The sequence below is a fragment of the Bemisia tabaci genome, chromosome 10 (genome assembly GCF_918797505.1).
Source record: "Bemisia tabaci chromosome 10, PGI_BMITA_v3".
NCBI classification, from domain to species: Eukaryota; Metazoa; Arthropoda; class Insecta; order Hemiptera; family Aleyrodidae; genus Bemisia; species Bemisia tabaci.
This window is the reverse complement of record NC_092802.1, coordinates 9,707,383-9,720,526: the sequence shown is the minus strand read 5'-3', so window position 1 is coordinate 9,720,526 and position 13,144 is coordinate 9,707,383. Positions and strand designations below refer to the sequence as shown.

At 41.0% G+C, this 13,144-nt stretch overlaps 1 protein-coding gene across 1 annotated transcript in view; it reads left to right on the top strand.

Moving 5' to 3' along the window:
* The window catches only part of acj6 (abnormal chemosensory protein 6), a 96,002-nt gene that overhangs the window by 57,148 nt on the left and 25,710 nt on the right, over positions 1-13,144 (top strand). The window lies entirely within an intron of this gene.

Sequence of the window (13,144 nt, the reverse complement as noted above, 5' to 3'; positions counted from 1 at the left end):
CAGACATTGCAATTTTGCTAAGATTGTGCAACTTCAACCATTGCGGTGTAACGATTTATACTGAAAAAATATGAAATTTACCGGGTAATTTTTGTCTTAAGTTTACAGTTTGTAGCGAGTAAAATAGAAACTGATTAGAGATAATCAGGTGTCCCTTCCAATTTTATTTTAAAAATAGTAAGAAAGTACCGTGTCAAGCTTCAGGTATTCAGGTAGACTGGCGCGCGCGTGGATGACGGCGCAGTGATACAACTATTCGTACTTGATGGATGTCCATGTTGCATCTGCAAAATTGAAGGCGCGATGGTGCGAGACACGGGCTCGCAATAATTGCAATGCTCTTTTTGTGCTGCCAATGAGGCGTCGCTCGGATCCGGAAGAGAAGTTGAAAAACAAGGTCCGTGCCTCTTTTATTTGTGTTCGGCTGTATTGACACTAGATTTTCTCCTTCTTTTTCAACTTGATTTCTGATCCTTTTTTTAGAGATTTATATTTGGATTGCATTTTGCAAAAAGGAACCAGGAGAATGGGCCTGTTGCAAACTTTTTCTAGAGCAAAACTAAGAGTTGTTTCTTATAGATAATGCCTCGAAAATCACGATGAGCGCATCGGCAAAGTCTGAAATGCACTCATAACTTCACAATCTGCGTAAGAAATTTGCGGTTTTTTGAGCTTCCCGCTTCAAAAACGATACTACGGCACAGGTGAACATTTTGTAAGAGGAGTCGTTCCATCGTCGGCAATAATCATCATGGCCGACGCCAATCCGCCAAAACACGTTTGATGGGACGAAATAACATCTGAACAGCATTAGACCAGATAACAATCGGTGTGTTAACGTTCATATTTTCCACGCCCGAATTGATTGACCTTGAACTCTCCTCGAATTACGCGCGGAACTGCGCGCAACCGTCGGCCATGATGAATATCGCCGACGATGGAGCGACTCCTCTAACAAAATGTTCACCTGTGCCGTAGTGTCGTTTTTGAAGCGGGAAGCTTAAAAAAACGCAAATTTCTTACGCAGATTGTGAAGTTATGAGTGCATTTCAGACTTTGCCGATGCGCTCATCGTGATTTTTGAGGCATTATCTACAAGGAACAACTCTTATTTTTGCTCTAGCAAAAGTTTGCAACAGGTCCATTGCAATGTTGCTAAGATTGTGCAACTTCATGCTTGGCAATATAACTATTGAAATCCTGGAAAAATATAGAATGCACAAGGAAATTTTTGTCCTAAATTTACAGTTTTTAGCAAGTAAAACAGAAACTTTTTATAGATAATCAGGTTTTTTCCAAGACAAAAGGAGCTGCACAATCTTAGCAATATTATAATGCTCCTGGTTCCTTTTCGCAAAATGCAATCCAAATCATCGAAAACCGTCTCGGATAAATTCACTAATAAAACTCGATTGCAAGTTCGTGAATTTCATTCCAACCTTGCAATCCCGCGACGAAAACGCGAAAATGACTGTCACGCACAAGTTAAAACTCAGCCCCTCGTTGCCAAGTCGGGCTCGAAAATCCCCGACTCACCGCCCTAAAGTTCCGAAATGTCACAGACTTCGCACTGCGGGTCTCAGCTGAAGCTCAGCCCAGCCGGAATCTCCCAGCGGAGTCGCCGTCGCGATTCGAATTCCGATCCATCGATTTTCGATATTTTAGCCGGAGTGGATAGCGACTGTATCGATAATTAATCGATATGTCGGATCGATGGTCTGAGCCACTCCAGACTTCACTCTGAGGCTGTCAAGCCGAGATTAGAGGCAAGTTCAATCCGCTATCTATTATGCATGAGCCCTCAGTTCGGTCGGTTTCCAACCTCCCTGCAGCCCCTCCTCTTTTAATTCTGATTCAAAACCCACTTTACCAGGCCTCGACCCGACGATTTTTCCCGTAATGATGCCTCTTGCTTCCCCCCGCCTCCGCATTTTCCGCCACTTGCCTTGCAAATTTTGAATTCCGGCCGTGGAGGATTTGTGGGCTCATTTTTGTAACCTCATTTGGCCCTTGTCTGCCGAACTCTGGTCTTCATACCCACGAGTCTTCGTCCCCGCAGTGGTGTGGCTTTGCGATATATCGATTGAGTTACCATTTAAACCTAGGGAAAATTATCGATAACTGGGGGGTTTGAAACGAATGTGTTATTAATCGATTCTTTACCATAGCTTCAAATGGAGAAATATCGATAAATCGAAGAGCACGTCACGCCACTGCACTGGTCCCTCGAGTTTGAAGAGGAATAAAGGAATAAGTAAGGAAAGGAATAAGTTGAAAAAGTCTGAGAAAAGGAGATTATACATCCTTCCATTTTCCTTCAATCTTTTCTTTTTCTCTTCTGTTTTGTCCTTTTGGTCGTTTTTATCTTTTTCTTTTGGTTATTTATATTTTTCCTCTTTTTGATCTTACTCTCTTCCATTTTGTCTGCCTCTTTTAGTGTATTTTCCGAAGAAAATCCACTATTATATCATTTCCTGTTTTTCTTCCTCCTCTCCTTTTTCTCTTCGGATCCTTAAAATTTTGCGCTTTTGTTCTTCACTACTACCTTCCTTTGTTCTTTTTTTGGTAGCAAACGCTGTAACCTAACTAGAGAGGTGTTGATGACCATAGTTGCTAAAGTTACGAATACTATAGTATTCGTCCCTTACTACTATAATAAATTATTACAATACTACTACTATACTATACTAACTTTACTACTACAATAAATTATTCCCTTCTCTTCTTCCTATTTTTGTTGCCTTTGCTCTTCTTCTACCTTTTTTTTTATTCATATCCCTCATCCCTCTTCTGTTTTTTTTCTAATTCTATACCTCCTCTACAGTTCTCAAGGAGGAACGTCGTATGGGCCATCAGACGTCACCTTTCGTTTGATAAAATACGAATTTTTACGGAAATCTATGAACATTTTTCCTCCAACTTTTCAGAGGATTTCATTCCATTTTCATCACAGTCCGCATTCCAGCCTCAGAGGCCGAAAGTTCCGGGCGTAGATCCCGGAGGAATCGAAGCCACGGCTCCAGCACCCGGAACGGACTCTAAGGCTTCTGAGCGCGGAACGGACGGTATGTCTATACAGCCCGTAACTTTTTACAGTGTGTGATTTCTGCATCAGTATCTCGTGTTATTCGAGGACAAGGCTCTAACATGGTTAAAACAAACAAGACATACTGGAACAAACCCGTACATGTGTTTCTTATTTATCCAATCGGCGAGACAATCGAATTTCCGCGGCGCGCGGTGCGGTAACGGGCGCGCCAGGGGCGATAAAACCGAACAACCACCCGCCAGCCCTCAAAACCGCGTAACCGCCCCCGGGCGCGGCGCGCACATCGGCGGTTCTGTCTCGGCGGGGCGGAACAGTTGGTCCGGCGCGTGGAAGGGATGCGCCGGATCCCTGCCGGGCCCCGAAGGGCGGCGGGTAATGATCCGTCCCTAATTCCGGCAAACAGGCGCGACGCTTCCTACAAACGACCATTGTTTGCGCCCGCCCACGGGATTAGCCCGCTGACTTGTGAGTTTTTGATTGGGTTTATTAATAACTCGTTGAATCGGTATTAGATTCTTGTTCGCGGCGGGTTGGTCGGGTTCTGCTCCCGGGCGCGCCTCGCTCGTGGCTTGCGGGTTTTTGTGGAGCTTTGACGGGTGGCTCCTTTGTATTCTGCCGTGCTAAGGAAGAAGGCCGTATGATCATTCGAAAGTTGCCAAATTTCCCTGGATAAAACACGTATTTTTGACGTTTACGCATATTTTTCCTTGAAATTTTCAGATATTTCAGATTAAGTTTAAGAAAATTGAATCAGTGAGTTCGAAATCACACCATCTCGAGTTTTTTTCGATTTTCACTTTTCTACGGTTTAGTAACAAGAAGAAGCATAGAGGCATCTACACGCAAAAGGAAATTTAGAAATCGCAATCGGAAATGCTCGAAGCAGCGGCGGAAAAAGGGAAAAATCGAAGTATTTAATTGCGGAAATACCAAGTTTTGGCCATTTCAAGGGAAACGGGTTGCCATCCGATCTTGCGGTTTTCTTTTTTCGGTTCAGTGTACCTTGTAGCAACAAGTTATATAAATATTCAAGCGTTATCCAGGTCGAAAAATATACATTTTTCAGGGTAGACTATGAAAAATCAGTATCTGAAAGTCGGTGAGAACGAAAACACACCAACTCGGAAATTTTTAAACGCTTAATTCTCTGTCATCAAACATGGTGTATCGATTTCAACTTGGTGCTTTACAAAGTCTCTAAGTACTTGTCCTTTGGCACCAAAAATGTTTTTCTTAAACTAACTTCTTCACCCACTATGCAGTTCTAGGTGTTTCCTGAACAATTTTTTTTTCCGAGTTGGTGTATTTTCGAAGTCACTGATTCAATTGGGGATATATTTTTTTCAAATTCTTCAGACAGTTTTGTTCGCAATTCAATCTAAAATATCTAAAAATTTCAATAAGAAATATGCATAACTTCCTCAAAAACACACGTTATATCCGAGTAAATTTGGCAACTTATGACTTTTTATACGGTATTCTTCTTTAGCACGGCAGTATTGTATTCTACAGGGAAATCTTGCGTTAGGTCAGCTTTGTCAAATTGGGGTGTATTGGCTTAGTTCCCTCTATGGTTTCAGAAAATGATTTTTAAAAGAATGCATGCCACAGGCTTATTTTTCCAAGGGAAACTTCTCCTCTTCTCGCTCCAGTAAACTTTTACAAGACACTAACAGACTCGAAAAAAAGCTGGAAACAAGTGGCTACGGAGTTTCACTAATCCTATCTTTTAAAAGCAACGAAATGATCCCTCATTTAATTCAACGTATACTTTACAGCCCTCATGCGGTGCCCGATGACCGGAAGGGTCAAGTCTCCTTTAACTGACCTGCATTGCAGCCCGAACCTCGTTAGTGCCTCGCTGATTTTATGTCTTAATAAAAGCTGCCTTAGACCAAGGTTGTCAGACTGCTGGAGAATAATTCAATTTCTTGGAGAACTTCCCTCTTAGCCTACGGTAATTTCCATCGACTCGACCATCCTGCTCTGATCCCCGCGAGAGAGAATCTGCTCTAACCGAGAAATAAGCGCTTTTGAGCTTTTTACAGGTTCGGTCGCCTTAACCCAAAGCTATAAAAGCTCCACTAAAGCTCGTTATTAGCAGTGTTGTCGGGTGGGCAGGAGTTGAAGCGGTACAGGGTAACTTTCAATTGTGGGACCTCAATCATTGAACTAGTGAATTGGTTTCACATTGTGATTTTTACATGCAAAAAAATCATTGGTGCAGTGATAGAGTCATCTATTCATAGGGCCCCTGCACTCTCTTTGTTAAAGACTGATTTAGTGGCTACGCACTGAAAAAAAAATCTCGGTGTATTTATTATGAAAAGGGTAAAATTACCAAGAATTCAGGGTTCTATTTGATCCCAGTTTTTTCTTGGGAAAATTACCATTTATGGAATTGGTAATTTTACCGAGAAATCTCGGTTAAATAATTGAACTTTCTAGGTAATTTTACTGGACCTTGGTAAAAACGCCAATATTTTTTATCGACTGTGGTAAATTACCGAGATAAAATGGCAAAGTTATCGGGAATTGATTACTAATAAAAGTGGTATTCTTACCTGAAAAAAAAACAGTAAAAATACCGGTTTTTAGGTAAGCTTACCGGTCTGTCTTGGTAAAATTACCAATAATTGGTAAAAAAAGTGAGATGGTAAAGGTACCAACGGACCTTTGTAAAAACGCCGACATTTTTTTCAGTGCGTCATTCGATGTAGTATCGAACCTTTGGTTCAAATGTGAACAAACACAAAACCTTGTTTCTGATTAGCTCCCGTTGCGCTAATGATTCTCTTCCGTATGAAGGGACTCTAGCACAAACCATCCTTTAACCGTACAGAGAAAATGCGAAGGAATATTCTTGTCTCTTGAATATTCAGTCACCCTGTATAACGTACGTATTGGCATATCTGGCAACGTTTGTATTTCGTAAGACCACGGCTGATGCTAAAATTGCAAGGGGTTGGGCGTTGGAAGGAGCCTGAAGCAAGCCACAGACCGCCTCTAACGAGGCAAAGTAAACACCATCACGATGAGATGTTAATTAAGTTTAACTCGAGTTGGAGATTGTGTCCGTAATGTGCGGCTATTCGTGATCATCCAACTTAAGACCACTCTTGAGAAACGGGCCAATATTTGCTTGCTTTAGTGCACTCGCCTTAAATTTCCCGCCCTGCGGTGAGATGTGTCATGTCCTAAAGTCGCTGCAAATAAGTTAAGGTGATTCGACGGACGCCATTTTTTGCATCAAAGCTACATGCGATTTCTACATCGATTAGTTCCATAATTTCAGCTACTTGTCATTTTTTTCGAATCTTGAGATCGCAGTTTTGTTGTCATGAGACTGAAGAATTCATGTACCTTTGACAAAGAAATTAAACGTAATAAAAGCGTGGTTTTTAAGAGAAAAAATATAGCATTCGAGTGCACTTTTGATATCAGTATCGAATGCGATATTTTTTCTCTAAAAAAACCACGCTTTTATTACGTTGAATTTCTTTGTCAAATTTGGTACATGAATACTTCAGTCTCATGACAACAGAAGTGCGATCTCAAGATTCGGAAAAAATGACAAGTAGCTGAAATTATGGAAGTAATTGATGCGATATATCGGATGTCGCTCCGACACAAAAAATGGTGTCCGTCAAATCAACTTTAGCTTCATTTTGCAAAGGGGTGCTACTATTTCTGACTAATTGAAATCACTTATTTGTTTAGGGATACTAATGACACATCGATAACTAAATGCGGAATATAAGGTCACGTGAAAAATATTACGGTATTATAAGTACAAGCTTCGAGGGATTGCACTTTTTTCCACATTTTATCGGTTGCCAGATTGTCCGATAAATGTGAATATTTTACATGGGTTTGGGTGGGGGGAAAATCTGAAAAAGCAGCATATCTGGTAAAAATAGAGTCTGGGAGGGACAAGAGGCTTCCTTTCTGAGAAAACCTATAATTTTGCCGGAAATACGAAAAAAAAAATCGGCTCATCTCTCGGCACGAATATAACGGCCCGCGAAACGAGCCGAAGAGCCCCGTAGCGAGTGACCGGGGATCCAGGGGGCGTAGCCCCTTGACGGACGCGAACGCGCGAAGCGCGACCAGAACGGCTATATAGTATTCGTTATGACTAAACTACTATATGCCATGGAATAATTGTAAAATCTACGGTCTTTTAACAAAGTCAAAGCTCAACTCAGTTGATCCAGAGAGCGACTTAAATTATTTACGCCCTAATTTCCCTTCTCATTAGATTTAGGCTTTAATTCTGAATCTACTTTGTTTTTAAGCTCAATTCTCAATTGTCACAGTTCATATTTCTTGGGAATTCTTTCACGGAAGCCTCCCTCTGATACCTCGCGAATGAATTATTAATGTCCCTTATATTATGCACAGTGGAAAGCTGAAAGGGTTGAATCAAACTAATTATTTACCCTTTTGACGATACTGCCATCCGAAGCCGTTTTATGATCCCCTGTTCGGGTTCATTTTTTCACTTTACTCTCCTCTTTTAGTATCTCTCGTAATAGAGCGGCTGTGCTTAAAAAGGATTGAATTTTGCGAAAAGGAACCAAGAGGATTCCAATGTTGCGAGAATTGTGCAACGTAAATTTGTTGCAATAAATTACATATATCAAGGTGATTTTTATCTGAAATTTATAGTTTTAATGGTAGTAAGGATAAAACTAGTTTAGATGACTAGTTTTAATTTGCAACTCAGAATACCTTAAGCAATGTACCGCATTAAGCAAAAAAAACCAAGCTACACTTATTGCAAAATTTAACTGGGTAATGCAATTTTTACATGAAAAGGGCTGTGCAGATTTTTGGGCGGATTCCGGTGAATTTTCTTCTTAGTACGAGGCAAATTTCTTAAACTTTTCAAAGGAATCCGCGCGAAAGTTCTCTTGTAAAGAATTAAATTTCCCAGCTGAAGGCATAGGCTGATGTGGTTTGATCCCTTTACGCTAAACGTCTAAACGCTAAAAACGTCCAGATGTGTCTGAGCAATAATTGGATTACATTTTGCAATGAGGAACCACTATTTCTGGCCCATTTTAGAAATAACATACACGCCATTGGTTTTCTTATGCAGATATGTGCTTTTATAAGAGAGCCAGAGATAGTGGTTCCTTATGGCAAAATGTAATCCAAGTACACGATCATCCTGGAGTGATACAACTATCGAGCCGCGAGTCTGCAAAGAAGTATCACAACACATTGAAGGCGCAAGGACAACCGGAGCGCATTCCCACGCATGCCAACCATCCAAATCATCTCGAAACCCCTCGAGTTGGCAACGGAGGGCGGCACAAATGTATACAAGCACTTACGAACACCCGCAAGAGAAAATAAAAGGGAGTCCGGGTGCGGGGGGTCGACCGGCGGCAACGAAGGAGGGAAAAACGTCAAACGATTGTGAAAACTGTCGAAGTGGTTCGAGATAAAAAAAGAGGGGACGGCGGAGCCCGAGCGCGGAAGCGCCGGGGGGGAGGGGGGGGGTAATGAAGTTAGGAGGGTTCCGGGGGGCGCTAGAGGGGAGGAGGGCGCCGAGCTCATAAATATTGCATCAGTCTTGGACACAAACCGAACTTGTAAGCGTATAAGTTTACATACCGCGTTTCTCTGCATTGCGAAAAAAGCCCGTGCAGCGATCCCCTCCCTTCGCCCCACCCCCGCGCTTTTCTCCTGTGTTCTCCTTGTTCTTCCTGCCTCCTGGCTTCCGCTCGAACGAGGATTTCCTGGAGAATTTGCATTCGGACCGGGATGTATTCACGGTTCAACACTTTTCCTCCTTTGTGCTCTGGCGCTCGGCGCTGCGTGGAGCTAGGCATTGAGCCTCGACCTTTTAAACCCTTCCGATCGGGGCGAGCGCTCGGGATCATATTTTCGGCTCTTGGTGCTGAAACGGAATATACTGGAGTCCCTTTATACTGTTTGAACCAAGAGTTCAATATTATATCGAACACTGGAAAATAAAACACATTGGATCTAGAGTCCAGACTCTTGAAAACATTGACAAGAAAAATACTCTTGATTCAATCAGATTTAAGCTTAAATCAAAAGGAAATCTGCTCAAATTAAGAGGCTTGGTTCTTGATTTAAGCTTAAATATGATTGAATCAAGAGTATTTTTTCTTGTCGATGTTTTTAAGAGTCTGTACTCTAGATCCAATGTGTTTTTTTTCCAGTGTAGTCACTAAATCAGTCGTCCTCGTTGTCCATTGCTTCGTCTATAAATTTGAATAATCAACCCAGAGGACGGCCCTGGAGTCTCTTTATATCGAGAGTAAAGACAATGCAAATCCATTTCTGATTGGTTCCCGTATTTTCGGCCATCATAGTGCCACAAACGGGAATAAAGATCACATTTTCATCAATTGCAAAGATTATAAACTGGAACGGACAGGGGAATGGGAGGTACGACAAGAAACAAGTGGAATGAGAGAGGGAACGGAGACAGGAATTCGGGAATGGGTTGATCAAAGATTACAGAAAACGTCCGATTTGTGTAATCTTTATTCCCATTTGTAACACCCATGAGCCGCGTTGTCTCAACTCTCTCTCTCTCTCTATAAATGTACTCTAACATATGCTAGAAAGACACCGGGAAAAAAAAACACATTGGATCCAGAGTCCAGATTCTTGAAAACATTGACAAGAAAAAATACTCTTGACTCCATCAGATTTTTGCCTAAATCTGATTGCTTCAAGTGGGAAAATATCGATAATCGACCATTTTCGCATCGCCACTGATGTTGATATCAGGTATATGTTGGCATCAATCTACGTTAAATGAGATAAAAGTTATTTACTTATCATTGGTGTCCTCTCTAAAAGCTCACAAGTTGTATTCAGAGTCACCGCTGTAAGAATAAGACACACGGAACAAACATAGCACGGAAATAGAGCGAGGAAAAGGAAGCGTGTCGATGACGGCGCGGAGATACAACTATTCGTACTTGATGGATGTCCGTGTCGCGTCTGCAAAATTGAAGGCGCGATATTGCGAGGAGAGAACTCGCAATGCTCAACTCTATGCAGCCAATGAGCACTGGAAAAAAGAAACACATTGGATGTAGAGTTCAGACTCTTGAAAACATTGACAAGAAAAATGACTCGTGATTCAATCAAATTTAAGCTTAAATCAAAGGAAAATCCGCTCAAATTAAGAGGTTTGGTTCTTGATTTAAGCAAAAATTCGATTGAATCAAGAGTATTTTTTCTTGTCGATGTTTTTAAGAGTCTGGACTCTAGATTCAATGTATTTTTTTTTCCAGTGGACGATTAGAGACCTTGCAAAAATACGTAGAGAGGGTGGTTGAAGAGAGCGCTGCGCCATTTTGTATTCACGTAAGTCACCCGGATTTTTTGTAGACACTTGTCCTCGAGGTTCAGCCATTTGCAGTTAGTGAAAAAGGAATGATTGTGGGGTCTCTCTATCTATATTAATTCACCTCTGCTATCTCAAGTAGTAATCTTTCACGGGACCAGCATTTTAACAAGACGTATTTTGATGCATTGCAGCAACTTATGTATTTTCAGTACCTCATCAGGTGATACCACTTATCGAACACTAGAGTGTACGAAAAAGTATCACGGTAAACTGAAGGCGCAAAGACAACCAGAGCGCATTCTTCGTCTGTCGGCCGACGTTAATAGGGGCTGGGGTTCGTCAATTAGTTAAAATGCCACCCGCGTCAACTGGCTCATTAAAAAATCATTTTTTAAAAGGAATTTTGCAGAGATAAAACTCACCACAGTACCGTTTCTTTGCCTCTTACATCAAATAAAGGAGGCCACATGGCAAGTCTCTGTGCCTATTAATTCAAATATTTTGCTACCCAAACAGTAAAATTTACAACTATTCAATCACCATTTTGAACAATGTTGGCTTACAAATTAGTTGAAGGACCCTGTATACAAATGGAATTTTTTTAACAATCTTATCGCAGTAAAAGGGAGAAATGTTCATGAAATTTGCACGGAGGTAATTAAACCATGATAACTAAAACGGTAAAAAAATAATTTTAAAACGCACGAATAAAATCTAAAAATAGAATCAGAATATTCAAGGATCTGAAATGAGATATAATTCTGAAGAGATAATTTCATAGTGATGAATGAAGTGTTCAGTGTCTACAGTTGGTCTGCAACGATCATTTAAAATTTGATTTTTTAATGAGCCAGTTGGCGTGGGAGCAGTTTAACTAATTAATGACCTCACTGTCCGCATCAGCTGGCAGAGGAAATCGTTCTGGTTGTCTTTGCGCCTTCAATGTTTCGTGATACTTTTTTGTACTCTTCAGAGTTCGATAAGTGGTATCATCGAATGAGGTACTAAGAAGATATTCATTTCTCCAATACATCGAAACGCGTCTTGTTGAAAATACTTGGTTCTTTGAGAGATTATTTAAGAGATTGGAAATGAATTGACTAAAGATATTCGGAGGAAAATCAACTCAATGGTACGGAGTGCTGAGTCAAAAGTACAAATCAGGATCAGAGAAATTGCTGTCTGAATAGAGGTTTGCTGAGATTTAACTGTTTAATTTTTTTACTTGTTATTTCGCAGTGAATGTGTCAACAAATTCGGTATTTTTGAGTAATAACTAGAGAACACCTAACTTCAGACACTGAATACTATACTCATCATGAAGTGCAACTTCCTAACTGAGCTAGTGTCTAAAAGTAAGTCTTATTTTTTTTCCAAAAAAAAAATTAGTTACAATCATACACTTTTAGACATTTTATATGTCCTTGAAAAGCCTACTTAAATCGTTAAATGTACATTTAACTATAAATTACAATTCCATATCTGAAGAAATATTTAACACTACCTCCGATAATTGAGGAGGGAATAAAGACAAAAATTAATACTACACTGGGAAAAAAACACATTGGATCTACGGTCCAGACTCTTGAAAACATTGACAGGAAAAAGGTTTCTTGATTCAAGCAGATTTAAGCTTAAATCAAAAGGAAATCCGCTCAAATTAAGAGGGTGGGTTCTTGACTTAAGCTTAAATCTGATGAAATCAAGAGTATTTTTTCTCGTCGATGTTTTTAAGAGTCTGGACTCTAGATCCAATGTGTTTTTTTTTTTTCGAGTGTAATTAATAATTTCTTTTAGTTTTATCTGATTTACGGACGACCAGAACCGGTCGAAGTCCAAAGTCTGAAAGTAATGCTATTGAAAAATATTGTTCCTCGCAAAGAGGTAATTTTCAAACAATTCACACATTCGGGAATCTGTCCATTTTTCCCCCTGCATTTTTACCCGCCATCACTTCCACACCATTCAGTGCCTGCAGACCGTCGATGATTTATTCAAGATCGGAAAATAAAAACATCCCAATTTTTTCGCTCCGGCGCTCAAATCAAGAAGCTCACCATTCCGCGTCCGGGGGGGGGGGGGGGGGAGGGGGGCGAAAGGGAGTCAAAACTCAAAACTGGCGGGAAGTTGGAGTGGTGACTTGACAAGTGACCAGCGAAGGGCACCGATGTCAGCTCGGTTCACCGGCTGCCCGTTATCTATACACGCCGGACAGAAGTATATTATTGATTCATGCATACAAATGGACTCCCCTCCCCCACTCTCCCATCCCCCACCCCCCTAACTTCCATCCCCCATACCTGTCGGAGCGGGGCGCTCAATAAAGCATTGTTGCCGAATGGTGAGGACTTCGAAGTCTCCTTCATCTCGAACCTAGAGTCGTCGTGTTTTGTTCGAAACAACAAAATGTTTCCGTTTTTTTTCTTGTTTTTTTATGCAATTCTGAACAACCAATGGGAGAGCAACTTCCAATTTTAGGTTAGAAAACAGCGTTGCTTTTTTGAACAACATAAAAACAACCTGCTTTGAGCGCGTTGCAGTTGTTGCACAACAATGTTGCTGTGGGGGTTCCCAAACTTGGGAAAACGAAAAACGGGAAAATGAGCCCCGCCCCCGCAACACAAAACAACTTCGAACGAAATGCTATTTTTGTTTGTTTTCACAACACGTTGCGAATGTTTCCTCCGAACAAAATACGGCTAGTCCCTCTCCACTGTGAGTTAAGATACAAGGAATCCGTTTCTGTTTAA